At 44.9% G+C, this 18161-nt stretch overlaps 1 protein-coding gene across 1 annotated transcript in view; it reads left to right on the top strand.

Annotated features, from left to right (window-relative positions):
• CTDSPL (CTD small phosphatase like) overlaps nucleotides 1–18161 on the top strand; it is a 124483-nt gene that overhangs the window by 63090 nt on the left and 43232 nt on the right. The gene's annotated exons all lie outside the window — the stretch shown is intronic.

Genomic DNA, 18161 nt, shown 5'->3' on the forward strand with positions numbered 1-18161 from the left:
TTGAGCTCCATCCACCTTCCTTCCAGCCAATGGAATGTTCCCTAGCATGCACAGGTCTTGGCGAGGCTGAGGACCGCGTGGGCAGCTGTCTCCAGAGACGACTCATCTGGTGCTGGAGCTGCTTAAGGAGGGAGAAGCTGCTTCTCCTTTTAATTGGCAGCTTGCTTTGCTCCATAGGCCTGCTCCATCTCAGAGCTGCTGTGTTTCCCAGGCTGTGGAGCATCTGCCCTGCAGGGTGATATCAGAGGTGGGGGCCAGAGCAGCCCTGGCAGGAGGGGTGGGTGTCCCCAGCTCTTCTGGTCCATGGGTGGTGAAGGGCCAGGCCCTGGTGGCCATCTCGGTTTGGAAACATCCTTGGGAGTGACATTTTCCAAACAGTGACCTTTCATGGGGGAAAAACAGCATCTGGTTTAAGATCCCACATCCTCTTGGACCCCAGGACTGCAGGGCTTTTGGTAACCCCAGGGGATTTACTGAGGGTGCGTTGCACTTGCTGTGTGGAATGGAGCAGATGTTTGGGCTTGAGTGCTCGCTTGGGTTGAGAGGACCTAGTTCTTCAGGGTCTTCTGGTCTGTCTCCACCCCCAGCCCTCCTGACCTCCCTGGGCCTTCTGCACTTCCTCAGCCCCGTGGGCCTGGGTCCAGCCTGTCCTGAGTCCTCTCCTCCACCCATGGCTTTTGATCAGTGCCCATTGGGCCTCTTTGAGCCAAGGAGCCAGAGCCCTCCCACCCAGACAAAGAGAGGGGTGAGAAAGTGGAGGGGCAAGGACCGTCCTCCCTGCCTGTGCCTCATACGCTTGTCCCAGGACTTTGTTATCTGTTGTGTCATTTTTTCTCACAGCATCTTCTGCACGTGGCCAACACAGGACCACGTCGTTGTTGTTTTTTTCCAGATAACAAAGTTTAACTTCTGGTCGGCTAAATGCCTTGCCTGAGACAGAGGCTCTGGAGACTGGCTGCAGTCCAGGATTCTTATCACTCCCATGCCCAGGGTGGCACCCTGTCTGTGCCAGGCTGACCGTCACACCAGGGGACCCTTTCGCACTGTCTTCTCCACAGTCAAGGCAGATATGTGGGCCCAGAGTCTGCTCTGCAGGCATGTTTGACCTGGGTCCTGTTCAGTACCCTCCAGTTCAGAGATACTGTGACCGGTATTGGATATATACCTTTCTCCTCCACTGGTTTAGGAGTTTCTCAAGGACAGAAACATTCTTTTATTTAACTATTTTTGGTCTCTCAGTGTCTAATCAATACGTGGTACCTAGCTGTTATGAGAAGGCACTCCCAAGCACCACCACTTACACACACCCACACCTGCACACACGTGGAGTATTTGTAGATTTCGTGCTGATGTAGACTTCCTTTCTAGGGCCTGTGCAGTCTCACGATGGTAAGGGGATATACCCCTCTACGAGAATGGTCATTTCAACCTCTGGTCATCCCAGGACATCCTGTGTCTTTCCTCTGTGCCCTCTTGTCTTGGGCCTTTCCTCTGGAGAATTTAAATATGCTTGAGGACTTTTCCCCAGGTGGCAGAGAAGGCAGGCCTCTGCCTGGGGGAGCAGAGGCAGCCAGGGGCCCGCGGGGAGGAGCCTGAGGGTGGCCATCTCTAGCAGCCCCTGGAAGTTACTGAGTTTGGCTCTTGAATGTTGTCCTCAGACTGAGGGCTTGCAGTGCTGGCAGCATGAAGGCCTGGGTCTGTCCCCAGGCTGGGCCATGGTGGTGCAGGAAGCAGTATCCTGAGGCTCCTGAAGCAGGGGCAGCGGTGGCCAGTCGGATCCCCAGAGTGAAAGTGGATCTCAGGATGAGCATTAGCCCATGGGGAGGTTCTCCCTCCTCCACCCAGCCTGGGAGGATTGGGGTGTTATTTTATTAAAGGAGATAGCAGGCTTCCTTACATTCAGTGTCAGATAAATCTTCCCTAAATACATCGCTCCTGTTTTTCCTTGCAAATGTGGCCATGTTGAGTTATGGGTTAAATCAGTCCTTTTGGACTAGCGTGGGCAGCTTATCTCCTTATTTCCTAGTATTTATGGGAAATGGTCTGCCAGGTTCCAGACAAGTAATTGGCAAGTGAGTCTTGTGAACAGGACCAGCTCACTAGCTGGGGCCTTGCCACCTCCTGGCCTGAAGCACTAAGTCTGTGTGTGTTTCCGCATCAGGGCCATCTTCAAGGCTGGAGCCCAGCCCAGGCTCAGAGCCCACTGGCCTGGCAGCACTGTTCTAGTGTATGGGTATTTGACAAGCCAGGACAGTGTGACCCTCATGGACAGTGGAGTGTGAGTTCGCCAGGCATCCTTGCTTCCCTGTGTTACCTTATCTCATCTCACATTGCAGCAACCCAGTACGAGCCAATCAGGCCACCGAGGGGCTGCACTGGAGGAAAGATGACTCTAAAAGAGTGGGTGGTGAGAGACCTGTCATCATCAGACTTTGCAGAGATCCCAGGGGGAGGGATGATGGCATGGGCCAGGGTGATGTCCCAGGGAGAGGGGTGATGGTGTGGGCCAGGGTGATGACTCCATAGATGGGGAGAGAGCTCTTGCCTGGTGGCTGACTGACTGGGGGGTGTGCAGGAGGAAAGCTGAGCTTGGCTTCCACTTCTCTGGTGTTCTTGAAGTGACATGGAAGCGGTCCCTCGGAGGAAGGAACCCTGAGCTCTTTTGTGGGGGAACCTTAAAGATGAGGTGAAGACTTCAGGGGAGGCTGCCAGCCCAACTGATAGTTCAAGTGGATTCTTAAAATATCCCATCTTGGCAGAGTGGAACTCTGTGTAGGAAGAATCACATGGTGCTTCTTATTCCATGTGCAGTCCCAAAAATGTGATGTTTATTTAGAAATATGTGGTTTATGCTTTTTTATCTAGAAAGGTTTCTTGGGATCATTTGTTACTATTTTTCCATTTGTAAAGTTTCATACCCTAGAAAATTCCTGGTTAAGGAACAAATAACCAAAAACACTTCTTACAAAGTCATGCTTTTATGGGAATTCAAATTGTACAGTTGAAAACTCTAGGCTGTCAGCAGTGATTAGAATGTGCATATTTCCATCTGAATCATTAAACTGGTAGCTAGTTGATACCAACAAGTCTTCTAAGTATTCCTTGATTTTCTCGGTTTTTTAAAAATGAAGCAACACACTTACAAACAAATTCAAAACCCAAACAGTATTAAATCGCTCACTCAGGCTGTCAGAAAAGTATGATCGTAGGAAAGAAACAAGATAAACACGTGATTTGATAGGATTTTCAAAATTAACATGAGAACATCTGTCCTATCTGTGAGAAAGGATGCCTGTTTAATCAGAGTGTTGTGTGGATAAACTCTCATAGTTCACTCTTGTTAAAAGGGAAGAGCTTCTGTGTTTAAAAACCAGGGACGAGAACAAGCCTCTTGCCATATAGTCCGGGGTGAGATTTTCTTTGCCTTAAAATCCTTGAAGTAAGAATTTTCCAAGTTCATTTGGATTCAAATGAAAGCTGTTTCCATGCTGTTGCCTAAAGAGAGAGAAGGAGCACTGTGTGTCCTGTTTATATGATGGAAATAAATATTGCTAGTTGCTCTCTTGTCCCTTTTGGTTGCTGTCACAGGATTGGAAAGCTTGTTTATCCATGTGAAAAAGGAATTCAAAAGGGTTATGAAGTCCAGAGTTGACATTTGAGAGGCTGAAAAACAGAGAGGAAGGACCCAATGCCAGCAACTTTTCCGTATCCTTGGAGACCCCCAGGGCTATGACTGCCAGCTTTTCCAACAAGGCTACCCTGGTGGGCAACGTGTCAAATGTCCCAAGGCTCTCACTGATCCTCTTCCCTCCACAATTGCAAAATAACGACAAAAGTAAATATTTGGGGCCAGGTTTATTTTGGTCAGACAAGTTCCAGTCTGGTTTCTAAAATTAGGAATTCTGCGGGATGCACGTGGTTTGGGCATCCGGCCAGAGAACTCGGTCTCAGGGATGTGCTGTGCTCTTATTTGTTGTTGCTTGCTTGGAAATGCGCATCCGAACCCTCTCTCGTGTCTGTCCATCTGTGCAGACCCACTGTCCATGCTAAGAATGCTCTGTCCAGCTCACGTGGATACGCGCCCACCCCCCTGCCCTGGCTGGCAGGATTCCCACTTACATAAGGCTCAGACCCCGCTGTCTGTCCCTCACAGACTGCCAGCCAAGCCTTCTAAGAGCTCAGCTCTCATCCTGTCCTTCTCCTTCTTCAGAACATTCTCTTAATCCCTGCCTCCACTGCCTTCAGGGTAAAGCCCTCCCAGCTCTGGTCCCACCTCATGGTTCCTCCTCTGCCACCAGCCAAACTGGCCTCCTCATTGCCCCTCAAGCACACTGGCTGCTTGCTTGCCTTTGTAACTTATAACTTTCCATTTCCCCCATATAAACACCCCTACCCCTGCCTTCTGTTCATCCTTCCGGACTCAGCTGCAGACCCACCTCCCCAGGTGGACTGCCCTGCCCAGGGGAAGCCTTGGCCAGTCACCGAGCACATTTGCCAGCATCATTTGGCATGGTTTCTTCCCCTCGAAGCCCAGAGCAAAGGAGGTACTCGGGAAACATCTCTGTTCAGCCTTGGCTTGTAGTGGCGCCTCCTGGAAGCTTTCCTTACCCTGGAGGAGGCTGCCCTCCCCACAGTGGCTCCTGGGATTATCTTTCTCCTCCTCTCAGACTCGTGGAGCTCTCTCTAGAATGTAGCAAAGGCTGCTGTCACCATAAACCTCTGACTGGGGCTGGGGTGGAGTGGCTGGGGCCTGCATTCCCAGGGCCCTCTTTGTCTTCATTTGCCCTCTTGGGTCGAATAGGAATAAGCAAGGCCAGCTTCATAGGCACGCAGCCTGTGTCCCAGAAAGGACCCACACTTGGTTAAATGCTCTGCTGTTAATGTCTTGAACTTCTTACTCTTTTGAACAAGGGCCCCTGCGTTTGCATTCTGCACCAGGTCTTGTACAGTATGTATCTGGTCCTGGGCACAGGACAGGTGTTAACACGCAGGTCGAAGTGGGGCCACAGTCCAGGAGGAATGCTGGCTGAGGTCTGCGTGGAGGCCAGTGGAGGGCCAGGAGACTGGAGGAGATACTCAGCTCTTTGCTTGGAGGAGTCGCAGCTCTTTAAGGCAGGAGTGTTCCACGGAGGTGCTGACTTCACAGGACCTCACTTTGGCCCTAAATAGCCTTATTCAGGTCCTGTCATAAGCCTGTCATTTTTATAGTGCTGTTCCAACAACTTTCACATCTTAATCAGAGGAAAAGCCAAGTCCTTCCAGTGGCTTACAGGCCCCCTGACCTAGTCCTTCATCATTGACCTTCTCCCCTATCGCTGTCTCCTCAATTCTGTTTCAGTCACACTCACCCCCTTGCTATTCTTGAACATGTCGAGAATGCCCCCACCTGAGGCCGTTTGCACCTGCTGTGCTCTGAGCCCAGAAGGCTCACCCTCACCTCCTTCAGGCCTTTGCTCATAGTCACTTAATCAGTAGAGTCTTCCCCAAATATCCTATTTAAAATAAAACACACACACACACACACACACACCCCACTCTTTAACCTCTTTCTTCCTTTACTTTGATCTACAGTACTTATCACCAGCTTACTTACTCTGTGTTTTACACGTTCATTGATTTATGGTCTGTTTCTCCCCCTGGAAGGTAAGTTCAGTGAGGGCAGGGATTTTTGTAAGCCTTGTTCGCTGCTCTCTTCCTGGAACACTACCTGACGCATAGCAGGCGCTCAGTAGACATGTGCTGGGCGGATTCGCTGTCCTTGGCGGCTGACAGTCCTACTTGACCCCAGAAGGATGACCAGCAGTAGCTGGGGAGAGGTGTGTGAGGCCACAGGAAGTCAGAGAGGTGATGGCAGGCTGGCTGGCAAAAAGGAAGTTAAAATGTACCGCACGAATAAGTAGAGATACAGCTTAGAAAAGCCAAAGTGAGCAGAGCAGCAGGAGCTAGGAAGAGACCCTCGTTGAAGCTATTAAGGAATTAATTTTTGTTCTCATTTGTTAATAGAGACATAGATAGATGCCCTTCGGCACTGTAAATAAGAAACAGCCACTGACTGTCACCACCACATGGGCCTGCATCTTCTCAGCAGCTACAGAACTGGCATCTCCGTGTGAGTCCGTGCAGTCGTGTCACTGCCTGGGTTCCCTGAGACACCGACCCGTAACTTACATCCCGGCCCTTACTTAGGAACTACCCACTTCAGTGCCTTTGGAGAGCCCTCCAGCTCCAAAAACCAGATCATCACAGGAGATCCCTCAGTGATGTCCCTGGGCAGGTGGAGGCCCAGGTATGTCAGTGGGACCGCCTTAGAAATGTCAGTTCCTGTTATCAGATGCACGGGCAAGTGTGGGAGGGACCTCTGATCAAGGGAAACCCCCTTGTCAGAATAACCAGATATCCTAGTCTTGCCTCATAGAGAACAGAGACTCTGGCAACAAATGACATATGTACAGAGTTGATCATTAGCAAAACTGAGGTCAGGATTGACAACTGACTGATTGGCGGACTTGAGCTTTATTGTCTAATTTTTTGGCCTTGGAAATGTCGGTGCTGTGAGGGGAATAATTGAGGACTCGTGAGGCATTATTTGAGGTGATTATCCCTTTTCTTGGGCTTCCCTGATAGGTCAGTTGGTAAAGAATCTGCCTACAATGTAGGAGACCCTGGTTCAATTCCTGGGTCAGGAAGATCCGCTGGAGAAGGGATAGGCTACCCATTCCAGTATCCTTGGGCTCCTTGTGGCTCAGCTGGGAAAGAATCCTCCTGCAATGCAGGAGACCTAGGTTCAGTCCCTGGGTTGGGAAGTCAGTTCAGTTTAGTTACTCAGTCGTGTCCGACTCTTTGCAAGCCCATGGACTGCAGCACGCCAGGCCTCCCTATCCATCTCCAACACCTGGAGCCTGCTCAAGCTCATGTCCATCACGTTGGTGATGCCATACAATTATTTCATCCTCTGTCGCCCCCTTCTTCTCCTGCCCTCAGCCTTTCCTAGCATCAGGATCTTTTCCAACGAGTCAGTTCTTCACATCATGTGGCTAAACAATTAGAGTTTCAGCTTCAGCATCAGTCCTTCCAATGAATATTCAGGACTGATTTCCTTTAGGATTGACTGGTTGGATCTCCTTGCAGTCCAAGGGACTCTCAAGAGTCTTCTCCAATACCACAGTTCAAAAGCATCAGTCTTCAGCGCTCAGCTTTCTTTATAGTCCAACTCTCACATCCATTCGTGACTACTGGAAAAACCATAGCTTTGACTAAACAGACCTTTGTTGGCAAAGTAGTGTCTCTGCTTTTTAATATGTTGTCTAGGTTGGTCATAGCTTTTCTTCCAAGGAGCAAGCGTCTTTTAATTTTATGGCTGCAGTCACCATCTGCAGTGATTTTGGATCCCAAAAAAATAAAGTCTGCCACTGTTTCCATTGTTTCACCATCTCTTTGCCATGAAGTGATGGGACTGGATGCCATGATCTTAGTTTTCTGAATGTTGAGTTTTAAGCCAAATTTTTCACTCTCCTCTTTCACGTTCATCAAGAGGCTCTTTAGTTCTTCTTCACCTTCTGCCGTAAGGGTGGTGTCATCCTCATATCTGAGGTTATTGATATTTCTCCTGGCAATCTTGATTCCAGCTTGTGCTTCATCCAGCTGGCATTTTGCATGATGTACTCTGCATATAAGTCAAATAAGCAGGGTGACAACATACAGCCTTGATGTACTCCTTTCTCAATTTGGAACCAGTCTGTTGTTCCATGTCTGATTCTAACTGTTGCTTCTTAACCTGCATACAGATTTCTCAAGAGGCAGGTCAAGTAGTCTGGTATTCCCATCTCTTGAAGAATTTTCCACAGTTTATTGTGATCCACACAGTCAAAGGCTTTGGCATAGTCAATAAAGCAAAAGTAGATGTTTTTCTGACCCTCTTGCTTTTTGATGATCCAGCAGATGTTGGCAATTTGATTTCTGGTTCCTCTGCCTTTTCTAAATCCAGCTTGAACATCTGGTAGTTCATGGTTGACATACTGCTGAAGCCTGACTTGGAGAATTTTGAGCATTACTTTACTAGCATGTGAGATGAGTGCAGTTGTGCAGTAGTTTGAACATTCTTTGGCATTGCCTTTCTTTGGGATTGGGATGAAGACTGACCATGTCCAGTCCTGTGGCCGCTGCAGAGTTTTCCAAATTTGCTGGCATATTGAGTGAAGCACTTTCACAGCATCATCTTTTAGGATTTGAAATAGCTCAACTGAAATTCCATCACCTTATGTAAGATGGCGGAGGAATAGGACAGGGAGACCACTTTATCCCCCACAGATTAATCAACAGGTCATTTGAATGCTGAGCCGCTTCCACAAAACAACTTCTGAATGCTGGTGGAGGACACCAGGCACCCAGAAAGACAGCCCACTCTCTCTGAAAGGAGGTAGGACAAAGTATAAAAGACAGAAAGAGAGACAGAAGAGTTAGGGACGGAGACCTGCCCTGGGGGGGGAGTCGTGAAGGAGAAGTTTCCACACAGTAGGAAACCCTCTCTCAGGTGGGTCTTTAGGGAGTTTTGGAATCTAACCGGGAGAGGAAAAAAACCCACAGAAGACATGCCTAACCACAACTGCAGAAAACAGAACTTTCCCACGAAAGGCTCTAACCTAACAGCCTAATGCGCAGCCTGGCCCTCTCATAGAACAAAGGATTGAGTAAATACCAAAGGAGAGCCAGCCTGTTGCTTCGAACCGGCCCCTCCCTGCCCAGAGGCAGAGAGGCAGGCTTGAAGGCAGGGGGCTGCTACAGTCTCAGCCCCAGAGATGGCATCTTCCACCAAACTGTGAGCAGGCTCCCAGCTGCTAACCCCGTCTTCCTGAGATCCCGGATGGTGGACACCCACCACAGGATCACAGCCTGAGGTCACCTCTCCAGAGGAGACACCCGGCACGCCTGAGACGGTGCACAGCCAGCAAACCTAGCGGCCAGGATGGGGGAGGCGATTAAGAGGCATGGTCCACCTGGGACAGTGCGCTCACTAAGCACCTGGTCGCCTGAGCTTCTCAGACCTGGGAAGGGCACAAAACACATGTGCAACCCACACAGACTGAGCCAGAACCGGGTCTGAGTGTCTCATGTGAAGGTGTGGGTCAGCAGTGGCCTGCCGCAGGGGCTCTGGGTGCAGCAGACCTGGGTATGGCATAGGCCCTCTTGGAGGAGGTCGCCATTAACCCCACCACAGAACCACCAGAACTTACACAGGACTGGAAACAGACTCTTGGAGGGCACAAACAAAACCTTGTGTGCACCAGGACCCAGAAGAAGGGAGCAGTGACCCCACAAGAAACTGACCCAGACATGCCCAGGAGTGTTCAGGAGTCTCCAGCGGAGGCGTGGGTCGGCGGTGGCCTGCTGCAGGGTCGGCGGCACCGAGTGCAGCAGTGCATGCAGGGGAACTTTTCAAGGTGGTTGCCATCATCTTCGTTACCTCCACCACAGTTTGGCCTCAGGTCAAATGAGGCCAAACTCAATGAAACTATGAGCCATGCCATATAGGGCCACCCAAGACGGAAGGGTCATGGTGGAGAGTTCTGACAGAATGTGGTCCACTGGAGAAGGGAATGGCAAACCACTTCAGTATTCCTGCCTTGAGAATCCCATGAACAGTATGAAAAGGCAAAAAGATACGATACTGAAAGATGAACTCCCCAGGTCGGTAGGTGCCCAAAATGCTACTGGAGATCAGTGGAGAAATAATTCCAGAAAGAATGAAGGGATGGAGCCAAAGCAAAAACACCACCCAGTTGTGGATGTGACTGGTGATAGAAGCAAGGTCCGATGCTGTAAAGATTAATATTGCATAGGAACCTGGAATGTTAGGTCCATGAATCAGGGCAAAGTGAAAGTGGTCAAACAGGAGATGGCAAGAGTGAATGTTGACATTCTAGAAATCAGCAAACTAAAATGGACTAGAATGGGTGAATTAACTCAGATGACCATTATATCTACTACTGTGGGCAAGAATCCCTTAGAAGAAATGGAGTAGCCATCATAGTCAACAAAAGGGTCTGAAATGCAGACTTGGGTGCAATCTCAAAAATGACAGAATGATCTCTGTTCGTTTCCAAGGAAAACCATTCAATATCATGGTAATCCAAGCCTATGCCCCAACCAGTAACGCTGAAAAAGCTGAAGTTGAACAGTTCTATGAAGACCTACAAGACCTTTTAGAACTAACACCCAAAAACGATGTCCTTTTCATTATAGGGGACTGGAATGCAAAAGTAGGAAGTCAAGAAACACCTGGAGTAACAGGCTAATTTGGCCTTGGAATATGGAATAAAGCAGGGCAAAGGCTAATAGAATTTTGCCAAGAGAACACACTGGTCATCCAGCAACACAAGAGAAGACTCTATACATGGACATCACCAGATGGTCAACACCGAAATCAGATTGATTATATTCTTTGCACCCAAAGATAGAGAAGCTCTATACAATCAGCAAAAACGAGACCAGGAGCTGACTGTGGCTCAGATCATGAAATCCTTATTGCCAAATTCAGACTTAAATTGAAGAAAATAGGGAAAACCACTAGACCATTCAGGTATGACCTAAATCAAATCCCTAACGATTATACAGTGGAGGTGAGAAATAGATTTAAGGGACTAGATGTGATAGACAGAGTGCCTGATTACTGTGGTCGGGGGTTCATGACATTGTGCAGGAGACAGGGATCAAGACCATCCCCAAGAAAAAGAAATCCAGAAAAGCAAAATGGCTGCCTGAGGAGGCCTTACAAATAGCTGTGAAAAGAAGAGAGGACAGGGAGGCCTGGTGTGCTGCAGTCCATGGGGTTGCAAAGAGTCGGACACAACTGAGTGACTGAACTGAACAAGACTGTGGGAACACAGTCTTGCCCATCAACAGAAAATCGGATTAAAGATTTACTGAGCATGGCCCCAACCATCAGAACAAGACCCAGTTTCCCCCTCAGTCAGTCTCTCCCATCAGGAAGCTTCCATAAGCCTCTTATCCTTCTCCATCAGAGGGCAGACAGAATGAAAACCACAATCACAGAAAACTAACCAACCTGATCACATGGACCACAGCCTTGTCTAGGTAAATGAAACTATGAGCCATGCTGTGTAGGACTACCCACAACAGATGGGTCATGGTGGAGCTGCTGCTGCTGCTAAGTCACGTCAATCATGTCCTACTCTGTGCAACCCCACAGACAGGAGCCCACCAGGCTCCTCTGTCCCTGGGATTCTCCAGGCAAGAATACTGAAATGGGTTGCCATTTCCTTCTCTATCACGGCGGAGAGTTCTGACAAAATGTGGTCCACTGAAGAAGGGAATGGCAAACTACTTCAGTATTCTTGCCTTGAGAACCCCGTGAACAATATTAAAAGGGTTGGGAAGATCCCCTGGAAAAGGGAAAGGCTACCCACTCCAGTTTTCTGGCCTGGAGAATTCCATGGACTGTATAGTCCATGGGGTTTCAAAGAGTCGGACATGACTGAGCGACTTTCCCTTTCATCCCTTTTCTCAGGTGTGAACCACTATCTAGTGTGACTGGATAGAGATCAAATGTAGATATGATTGCATTTTAATTGTAGAACCAACATAGAAGAAGCATATTCCGGGTGAACTGGTTTGCTCCTTTGACTAGTAATTCTTCTGGAAGAAGTTTGACCCAATAATAGAAGTTTTTAGTGGAATTTTATCAATGCATTGTGGCCCTTGTCCACAAGAAGAAGCAAATGCATTCATTACCTAAAAGATACTTGCACTGTTAGGCTGTGGCGGTGATGCACCAGGAGTGGACAAGCCCCACCACTGCACTTGGGTCACTCACAGGCCAGAGGGAAAAAGAGAGATAGCCCATGGTATGCTGATCGCAATAACAGTGGGCAGAAAGGTGTAGGCTTTGCAGTCTAACAAGCTGAGTATAAATTGCACTTCTACCACTTGGTACCTAACTGTGCATTCTTGGGCCAAGCCTAGGTGCCTGGCTTCTAGGCCATTCAAATGAGGGTGGTGATACCTATGTGAGGGGAAGATTGTGTCAGGCTGAGCATGTAAAGCGCTTACCCAGTACAGGAGGTGTTCCTTCCATCAGTGGGAGCTGTGGCTTCCTCCCAAACCCTGTGGTTAGAAAAAAAAACACATGACATGAAATCTACTCCTTAATGAATTTTTAAGTGTACAGTACAGTACTGTTAACTGTATGAACGTTGCTGTACATCACGTCTCGAACTTTTTCATCTTGCCTGATGATCTCAAGGTGCGTTCATGTATAGCATATGACAGTGTTTTCTTCTTTTTTTAATCACTGAGTAGTATTCTACTACACACGTGCACACACACTGCAGTTTCTTTATCCATTCATCCATTGATGGACGTTTTAGTTGCTTCTGCTGCTGCTGCTAAGTCGCTTCAGTCGTGTCCGACTCTGTGCGATCCCATAGACGGCAGCCCACCAGGCTCCGCCATCCCTGGGATTCTCCAGGCAAGAGCACTGCAGTGGGGTGCCATCGCCTGCTCCACTTCTCGGCTAGTGTGAATGGTGCTGCTGTGGGCACGAGAGTGCAAATCTCTCTTTGAGACCCTGTTTTCGTTTGGATGAATATCCGGAAGTAAGATTATTGTGTCATATGGTGGTGATACTTCTAATATTAAAAATGTGAGGTTTTTCATTTTTGAGGGGCCTCCACGTTGTTTTCCACAGCAGCCGCCACATTTTAAATTCCCACCAATAGGGCACAAACGTTCCCCTTTTCTCCACACCCTCAGCAGCACTTGTTATTTTGTTCTGATGGTAGTCATCCTTACAGGTATGAGGTGATACCTCATTGTAGTTTTAATTTCCATTTCCCTGGTGATTAGTGATATTGAACATCTTTTCATATACTTGTTGGCCCTAACATGTATTCTTTAAGAGAAATGTCAGTTTATTAATCTGATTGTTTGGGGTTTCTTGCTGTTGAGTTAGAGTACTTTATGTATTTTGGATATTAACCTCTTACTAAAAATACGATTTGCAGATATTTCCTCCCATTCTGTTGGTTGCCTTTTTATTCTGTTGATTGTTTTCTTTGCTGTGCAGAAGCTTTTTAATTTAATGTTATCTATCTTTGCTTTCATTACCTGTCCTTTTGGTATCATATCTAAAAACATCATTGCCGAGAGCAGTGTTATGAAGCTTTCCCTTTTGTTTTCTTCTGGTTTTATAATTTTAGGTCTTAACATTTAAAATCTTTAATCCATTTTGAGTTGATTTTTGTCTATGGTATAATATAAAGGTCCTATCATATTGCTTGGTATGTGGATGTCTAGTTTTCAGAAATACCATTTGTTAAAGAGACTGTACTTTCTCCACTGTGTAGTCTTGGCTGACTCCCATGTTGAAGATCATTTGACTATGTATGCATGGGTTTATTTCTGGGCTTTCTATTTCGTTCATTTGGTCTGTATATCTGTCTTTATGCCAGTACAACACTTTTGTAATCTCTAATATGTTGTGAAGTCAGGAAATATGAGGCCTCCAGTTTTGTTCTTCTTTCTCAAAATTGTTTTAACTATTTGTCATCCTCTGTGATTTCTTATGAATTCTAGGATTGTTTTTTCTAATATTTCTGCAAAAAAAACACAAAAAAAGCCTTTGGGAGTTTGATCAGGATTATTGACATTGTAGATTGCTTTGGGTAGTGTGGACATTTTAACAGTATCGTCTTCTAATCCATTAATACAGGCTATCTTACCTTTTGTTCTGTCTAATTTATTTCACCAGTCTTTTGTAGTTTTCGATGTAGTTTTTTGCCTCCTTGGCTAACGACCCTGTGGACTGTAGCCCACCAGGCTCCTCTGTCCATGGGATTCTCCAGGCAAGAATACTGGAGTGGGTTGCCATTTCCTTCTCCATTTTATTCTTTTTGATGCTATTATAAATCCAATTGTTTTCTTAATTTCCCTTTTGGATTGTTCATTATAAGTGGATAGAAAAGCAACTGATTTTTATACATTGCTTTTGTGTCCAACAAGTTTGCTGAATTCATTTATTAATTATAATAGTTCTTTTGTGGAATCCTTAGTTTTCTATTATACTATAAAATCACATCATCTGTGAGCTGAGATAATCTTACTTCTTCCTTTCTGATTTGGATGCCTTTTATCTCCTTTTCTTACCCAGTTGCTCCCACTTCTGGTACTATATTGAATAGAAGTGGTCAGAGTGGGCGTCTTTGCCTGGTCCACATCTTAGAGGAAGAGCTTGCTGTTGCTTACCTTTAGTATGATGTCAACTGTGAGATATTTCATATCGCCTTTATTACGTTAAAGTGTTTTTCTTTTAATCCTAGTTTTTAAATTATTTTTTATCATGATTCAGTGTTGACTTTTGTCAAGTGTCTCTTCTGTATCTGTTGATGATCATGTGATCTTTGTATTTCACTGTTTTGGTGTATCACATTGATTCGCTTTTGTGTGCTGAACCATCCTTGCATCCCAGGGACACATCCCACTTGGTCATGGCATGTGATCCTTTTAATGTGCTGTTAATTTTGGTTTGCTAGTATTTTGTTGAGGACTTTTACATCTATATTCATCAGGGCTGTTGGCCTGAGGTTTTCTTTTCTTGTGGTGTCTTTGTCTGGCTTTGGTATTAGGATAATGCTGGCCTCATAAAATGAGTTTGAAGTATTATTGTCCTTCTGTTTACCTTTCTGAAAAAGTTTGAAAAGGACTGGCTTTAATGATTTCTTAAATGTTTGGTAGAATTCTCCAGTGTAGCCATCTGGCCCTGGGATTGTCTTGATTGAGAGATTTTTAATAATTGATTCAGAGTCCTAATTCATTATTGGATTGTTCATATTTCCTATTTCTTCTTAACTCATTCTTGGTAGGTTGTATGTTTCTAGGAGTCTGTCTGTTTCTTCTAGATTTCCAACTTGTTGGCATATAATGGTTTATTTTTTAATTTATTGTATTTTTGGCTCTGCTGGGTCTTCATTGCTGTGCATGAGCTTTCTGTAGTTGCAGCAAGCAGGGGCTACTCTTTGTTGTGGTATGCGAGCTTCTCGCTGAGGTGGTTTCTCAGTGAGGAGCACAGGCTCTCGGCTCATCAGCTTCAGTAGTTGCAGAGCGTGGGCTCAGTAGTTGTGGCACATGGGCTTAGTTGCTCCGCAGCATGTAGGATCTTCCCAGACCAAGGAAGGGACCCCTGCCTTGGCAGGTGGATTCTTAACCACTGGACCACCAGGGAAGTCTTGGCGTATAATTGCTCATAGTTCTCTCTTATAATCCTTTTTACTTCTGTGACATCAGTTGTAATGTCTCCTGTTTCATTACAGATTTTACTTATTTCAGTCTTCTCTCTTTTTCTGTTAGTCTAGCTAAACATTTGTTAATTTTGTTGGTCTTATTAAAAAACCAGCTCAGTTTCACTAATTCTTAAAATTGTTTTTCTGTTCTCTATTTTGTTTATTTCTACTCTAATTGAGGCCGCATCACCAACTCAGTGGACTAGAGTTTGAGCAAACTCTGGGAGGCGGTGAAGAACAGGGAAGCCTTGCGTGCTACAGTCCGTGGGGTTACAAAGAGTCAGACATAACTGAACAGCTGAACAATAGCAACTCTAATCTTTATCGTCTCCATTCTTCTTTTAACTCTGTTCTTTGTTTGTTCTTCTTTTTCTTATTTCTTGAAGTGTAAAGTTAGGTTATTTACTTGAGACCTTTCTTCTTTTTTAATGTAGGTATTTACTACTATAAAATCCCTTCTTCATATTCCTTTTTCTACATCCCATAAGTTTGGGTATGTTGTGTTTTCATTTTTATTTGCCTCAAGATATTTTCTAATTCCTTCTTCTCTGACCTGTTGATCATTCAAGAATATGTAGCTTAATTTCCACATAATGGTGAATTTTCCAGTTTTTCTTCTGCTCTTGATTTCCAGTTTAATTCCATTGTGGTAAGAAAAGATGCTACGTATGATTTTAGCCTTAAATTTGTTAAGGCTTGTTTTGTGACTTAATCCGTGGTCTGTCCTAGAGCATGTTCCATGTGCACTTGAGAAGTATGTATGTTGTTCTCTTGTTGGATGGGATGTTCTGAATATGTCTGCTAGGTCCATTTGAAATAAAGTGTTGTTCAAGCCCTCTGTTTCTTTACTTGGCTTCTCTAGAAGTTATCCGTTACTGGTGGGTTATTGAAACCTCCCGCTGTTACTGTGTTGCTGTCTATTTCTCCCTTAAGTTCTGTCCATTTTTTCATGCTCTCATGTTTTTGCATGTATATGTATAATTGTTACGTCTTCCTGGTGAGTTGACCCTTTTACCATTAGATAATGTTCTTTTTTGTCTCTTACGACAGTTTTTTACTTAAAGTTTACTTTGTCTGTATAAGTAAAACTCTCCTTTATCTTGGTTACCATTTGCAAATATCTTTTTCTAGTCTTTCACTTTCAGCCTATATGTGTTCTCAAATCTAAAGTGAGTCTCTTGTAGAAAGTGTGTAGTTGGATCTTATTTTTTTAATCCACTCAGTCAATCTGTGTCTTTTGATTGGGGAGTTTAATCTGTTTATGTTTATAGTAATTACTGATAAGTGAAGTGAAGTTGCTCAGTTGTGTTCGACTCTTTGCGACCTCATGGACAGTAGCCTACCAGGTTCCACCATCCATGGGATTTTCCAGGCAAGAATACTGGAGTGGGGTGCCACTGCCTTCTCCAGGAGATCTTCCCGACCTGGGGATTGAACCCCAGTGTCTCACATGGTAGGCATGGTAGGCAGACACTTAACCGTCTGAGCCACCAGGGAAGATCAGGGAAGGTCTTACATTTTGTTAATTGTTTTCTGTCAGTCTTGTTACATTTTTGGCCCTCTTTTTCCTAGCTTTCTTCTTTGTGTTTTGTTGGGGGTTTTTTAATAGTGACATGAACTTATTCCTTCTCATTTGTGTGTGCGTGTGTCTCTTCCATAGGTGTTTTCTTTGTTGTTGTTGTTAATCCCATAGGTTGTTACCAGGGGACTTTACATAAAACATAGTTTTAACAACCTATTTTTAAGCTAATAGGTAAAGCTACTTTTAATCTTGGCACAGTTTTTATGACTAAGATACAACAGATGGATTTTTTTAACTTTTTAATTTTAACCTTCCTTTAATTACTTTAATGAAATTAACTAAAATTAGTGGGTGTACATTTTATGAGCCTCATGTGAGTAAATCCCAGTTGTATTTTTTTTTAGAACTTGATAAAGTGATTCTGACATTCATCTGGAAGCATAAAGGATTAGACTATCTAAGAAGTTTTTTAAAAAATAATAAATGGGGACTGATAGTATTAAATATAAAACAATAAATCTACAGTAGCAAGGCTGTATATTACTGGCGCAAGTAAAGGAGTGGAGTGGGATCAGATGGAATGGGATAGGGTAGAACAGAATCCCCAAATCATTGTATAAGGATGAATTATTCAGTAAATATTATTAGTATATTTGGCTAGTCTTTTGAGGGGAAGGTAGGTTCGTATAGCCTATTGTATACCAGAATAAACTCCAAACAGATAAAATATTTAAAGAAGAACTAGAAGAAAATATAAGTGAATAGTATATAATAGGCTGGGAAGGAATCAGGTGAAAAATATTTAGATATGATTTCCTTAAAACTTCTGCACATATGTAACTGCTGTTTTAAAAAGTAGGAGAGGGAAAGCAGAGACAATTTCCTGTGTACAGATTAGTCCAAGGATTTTGTGTCTGATATATGGCAAAGAAACCTTTGTAAGTCAAAATATTAAAAAAATAGGCAAAAAAAATGTATAAGCAGTTTTCGAAAGAAGAGATAGAAATGACCAAAAAGTATAGGGAAGATTGTGGAACTCAGATGGCAGCCTGAGAAATGCAAATTAAAGCAACAGCACGTGGCCGTTTTCACCTTTCAGCTTGGCAAAGGCTGTTTGAGGTCTCAGTGTTTGCGCAGCCTACGTGGAACCCCCATGAGGGGGTGGGTGCGCATCAACACCGCCTCTCTAGGTGGCAGATTGTCCATAGTTATCTAGAGGCTTGACATTTTTTTTTCTCAAAGACTTTGACCTTTGAAAAGCAATTATACTTCTAGGAATTTCTTCTAAGGGGATAAGTCAGATGTGCACATAAAATTATGTACGCTATGCTCCCTGCAGTATTATT

This window comes from Ovis aries, chromosome 19, assembly GCF_016772045.2.
Source record: "Ovis aries strain OAR_USU_Benz2616 breed Rambouillet chromosome 19, ARS-UI_Ramb_v3.0, whole genome shotgun sequence".
Lineage (NCBI taxonomy): Eukaryota > Metazoa > Chordata > Mammalia > Artiodactyla > Bovidae > Ovis > Ovis aries.